Source organism: Rhagoletis pomonella, unplaced genomic scaffold, assembly GCF_013731165.1.
Source record: "Rhagoletis pomonella isolate Grant_MI unplaced genomic scaffold, Rhpom_1.0 Rhpom_scaffold_00002, whole genome shotgun sequence".
Lineage (NCBI taxonomy): Eukaryota > Metazoa > Arthropoda > Insecta > Diptera > Tephritidae > Rhagoletis > Rhagoletis pomonella.
This window is the reverse complement of record NW_023458556.1, coordinates 42764010-42768962: the sequence shown is the minus strand read 5'-3', so window position 1 is coordinate 42768962 and position 4953 is coordinate 42764010. Positions and strand designations below refer to the sequence as shown.

General features: G+C 35.1%; 1 protein-coding gene across 1 annotated transcript in view; it reads right to left on the bottom strand.

Annotated features, from left to right (window-relative positions):
* LOC118753409 (irregular chiasm C-roughest protein-like) overlaps window positions 1-4953 on the bottom strand; it is a 227380-nt gene that overhangs the window by 204668 nt on the left and 17759 nt on the right. The window lies entirely within an intron of this gene.

The following is a 4953-nucleotide window of genomic DNA, read 5'->3' as shown; positions in this document are numbered from 1 at the left end:
CCATAAAAACTCGTTTAGAGCCACATTCTTGTTTTGATTATTTTCTCGTCTCTTCACTTCTTTCGCGTATTCTTTTCATTTTTTTCACTCGATTTTTGTGCGTTTACAAAACTGTATTTGGCCGCGAAAGCAGAAAAATTTGTTATCCAGTTTTTAGGCGAATCAAAGTCACGAGCGAAAGAGCCAAATATTTCTTCTTTATAAAATAGTTTGTATTGATGTTTTCAAAGTTAAGGAATATAGCAATAAATTCCAATGGAAATACGGAGTACTAGGTAATAGTGAACATTTTTTTATTGTTCTATTTTTTAATATTTTATTTTCTCACCTTGAGCTTCCTTTTACTGCTTAATAAATATTTGTAATATTTGTAAGGAATGCGATCCTCTCCTTTCAATAAAATGTTGCTGAAAAATAACCTTTCTAACGAACATTGGACCATTTGCGGGCCAATAACAGGACATGAATCACGTATGACGACAATCGTCCGTACGATATCGTGCGGAGATTGTCTTGTTTCATGAAAACCAAAAATTGTTCGATCGTTTGTGCGATATTGTCCACTCAATTCCAGTTTTGCTTCACGTAACATCAACACAAATACAAGTTTGATATCGAAGCAAAAAAAAATGTGTCTACTTGCTAAGACAATAATAGCGGTATTTACATTACGTGATAACAAATTTATAACTTTAACACGTTTATCGGCAGTTTGCAACCTTAAATGAATACTTCTAATATAATAAATCACTATAAAATAAAACTTTTTAGTTTCGAGTAAATGACCTCGTTTCATTTCAAAGATATAGCCTTAAATGAGGCCTTGAGAGCTCGAGTTGCCTAACTGACGTTTAAAAAAAAAATAAAAAATTTGTACAGTTTAAAATACTTTACTAGAATCGAAGCGGTAATAGCCCGTGGCAAGCTAGCACAGGTAGGTTCACTGAACCTTTCAGTAAAATACCGTATGTATTATTTATAGGTCCTTCATTCATTTCTCGCCCGGCCAATCCAGGATCGATGAATGCACTGATGAAACATCCACTGCACTCCATTCCCGTAATTCATAGCCCATTACCATAGAAAGAACTGAAGCGGATGGCGGCAGGTACCAGAAATAGCTCTTCTGGCCGGTGGGTTGTGCACAAGGTAGCTTTATTAACCGACTTCAAAAATGGAGGAGGTTATCAATTCGTCGGAATATTTATTTTTTATGTATGTTACCGCATAATTTTGAACCGATTTCGAATTCTTTTTTTATCGGAAAGGGGGTATCTCAAGGTTGGACACATACTAATTTCCCTAAATTCTCGTATGAGAATTGAAGTCGGTTGTGTATTTTGCTTAAAAATTACTTGTTTTTCTAAAGCCTTTGCTGATATGTGTTCTATGCAAGATTATGTTCTGCCGGAAAATACACATTCACTACTCCAATTTACTTATGAAAAGTGCTGGTTTTGTTGTAGTGGCACTACTAAGCCCTAACTAAATCGGTTAGTCCATCAATCGTTGTCGTTACGCTGAACCAACGGTAGGCGCAGGAAAGGTACGGTTTCGACGAGGACGAACCAAAGAAAGAATGCTCTTAGATGCTAGGATTTAAATGGGCAGATGAAAAGGTGGTTGATGTCGTGGGACTAATATTCCCATGTTCCCATTGAAGTTATTCATAGGATGAGAGACTTTTAAGGGGATAAAGGACTCTCTGTGAATGCCGTTTATGGCTTGTTAATACGCCATCGGGTCCAGTGATTGAGTGACGTATGTCTATCTATCCTCGCCATTTGCAAAACACTTTACTTATATATATATTCTTGCATACATTTTTAATAAAATTTTCGAATACCCTGAATTTCGAATACGTTACGCTAATTAACGCACTCAACCATTCTTTAATCCTTTATCTAGCGCGGAAAAAACTAGCATTACCTACCTTTCGGGTCCATTGGACTCCAAGGTAGTACTTAAAAAAATTACCATGATTAAACAAGTACATGAAAATAAGCAAAGTGAACGACTTGATGTGGGAATACAACAAAATATCATTCGGGTCCACTGGACCCGGCCGGCAGACAAAGGGTTACGTACAAGCCTAAAACTATGCAGTATTTCTTCACAAATATTTCATATTTCTGACACAGCTTTAATTGCTTGCTGTGACATTCTGAAATAATTTTCAAAATAAAAACTCGAAGTACCTAAAAATAAAGATCATATACGATTATCAAGGACCGAGAAAGTGTTCCAGTTTTGATTTTATTTTGCATTTGAACAAAATGTAATGTTAAGAAAGTTCCCTCAAAAGAACCAAACGGGAACAAAATGAGACCAAAAGGTTTGGTAACGTTTCCGTAAAGGACTAAATGCGAACAAAACTCTCGGGAACGTTCTCAAGAAGAACAGAATGTGAATGAAATTTTCGGGAACGTTTCCTATGAGAACAAAATGACAACGAAAGTATCGAAAACGTTTTCAAGGAGGATGAAATAAGAACAAACGTCTGGGGAACGTTCTGCTAGAGAACAAAACGAGAACAAAAGTTTTGAGAACTTAGCGTTAAGAATCAGAGAAAGCTCCTGGGATTCTAGTTCCAAAATTGTTCTCCGAGAGAAAGCTCCTTAGACTATTGTTCCCGTTTAGTTTTTTGCCATAACGTTCCAGAGGCTTTTGTTCGCATTTTATTCACTTAGAAATGTTCATGAAAGTATTTTTCGCATTTTGCACTCTTTTTAAACGCGCCACAGGATTTTGTTCTTATATAATTCCCATTGAAAATGTTCTCAACTGTTCTTGTTCTCATTTTGGCTTTGGTTTTGGAGCGTTCTTGGGAACAAAACTACGGGAACGACATACAGTTTCGATCATACCTTTTGTTCTTGTTCCCTGAAGAGTATGTGTTTCAACAAAAAATCAGAAATTCTGGCAATAGGTGAAACAATTTTGCTTTTCTATGCAGAATTTTGGAGATTCAATTTTTAACCTAGCAATTTTCAGTAACGCAATACTGCGGTGCAATTCTGACAATCGCTACGTAAAATTTTGGTCGCTAAAATTCTCTAAACAAAAAGCAGTGGGGCCTCAAAGTATACAACATGGAAGAGTAACACATTAAATTAAGGACCAAAAATAACTGTTATCTCGAATTTACAAATTGAAAACGTTGCCTGAATTCTAAAATTTAACGAAAACGTTCTTTCATAACAGTTAATAGATGAGATATATTTTTTCCGTTGCTGATAAGAGTTATTTCCCAACGTTTATTTTTTACGTTGGTCGATAAAGGTTAGTGCCCAACGTTTATTTTTTACGTTGCGTGATAACAGCTATTGCCCGACGTTTATTTTTACGTTATCTGATAATAGTTATTTCACTCTCTCACTTTTATTTCATCATCTTTATCTTATTCTCCATCTCCATCTTCATCAATATCCTAATCTTACAATGTTTATCAGACAACGTAAAAAATAAACGTTGTAAAATAACTCTTATCCAGCAATGTAAAAAATAAACGTTGGGAAATAACTCTTATCGGCAACGGGAAAAATATTTCTCCTGCATAACAGTTATCAGGCAACGTAAAAAATAAACGTTGGGTTATTGGGTTGGGTCTTATCGACGAAATAAAAAATATTTCTCATCTAATAACTGTTATGGAGCAACGTTTTTGCTATAAAACTTATAACTGTTATGTCCCTGCATTAAATGTGTAAACAGCCAAATCTGGCAGTATGGGAGTGCATGTAACTAGATGTTGCGTGTTGTTAGGGGCGCCTGCTATTCTTTTGGAGATCCGGTTGCTGGTGTCATATTGCAACCCAATGTTGCATATTTTTAGGCGCACCTCTTAGGCAATTAGGTTTAGTTGGTGATTTCTAGGATCCTATCGCTGGTATGGAGCACGTATAAATTTTCCCTTGTGTAATAAAAATGAACGAGTTTGGCTTATATGTATTATCAATTGAACTCCATGGTGCAAATGATTTTCTCAACCGAAAAAATACTAACATTAACGGAATATTTCATTTCGTTATTTTTTATGATAAATTTAATATTAGAACGTAAATAAAATTTCTCTCTCTTCTTTTTATTTTGCAGTTTTGTTGACAAAAAACATTGCGGAAATACAAATATTGTTCTTATTTTTAAATAATCGCTAAAGAAATGCATGCATGAAAATTCCGTTATTTTAGCTTAAAAATGCGGTGAGACAATGTAGCAGACATAAAAAAAACAACAAACAACACGAAATAAAACGTAAGTTATAAGCGTGGCTGCACTGCATGCAATGCGCCATTTAAAGTAAACAAAAAATAAAAACAGCGCCTAAAAATATGCAAAGCAAACAAATATAAATACATGGATACAGTATAAGCAGCAAAAATTCAACTAAAGTCAAACGACGAAGAAATATCAAAAGGCTTACCAGCAGCATAAAAACTAAAAAGTAAACGAACACCAACTCTTGCTGCAAAAATTAAAGCACGCAAATAATGTCTATGCAATCAAATACATATATAAGTAAATTTGCATGCAGTCAAAAAATACGCCGCCAGTGTCAGCAACTAAAAAAATAACGCAGCAGTGAGAGGGAAAAAATTGCTATAAAAATAGCAGCTCGCACAACAGCAACAAGCAACTCGCACAACAGCAACAAGCAACAAAGTACTAGCGCCGTCAGTCACTTTGTCTACTGTCGCCATAACCACATATACATACATACATACATATCTATACACACACACCAGCATAAATCGGCTACTGTTCGCTTGCGCACAATTGAAGCTCGTCCATTAAAGGGGAAAGCAGTTTTTATGGTAAGTTTCACAGGCTTTTTACAACTCTTTTGAATTTATTTAAATTTTTTTAATTTTTTTGCATCCATCCCATGCTAAGCATACTTGACTTGTTTGCGGCATTTTTGTGGCGAAAAATACTTTGCCTGCATTTTTTTTT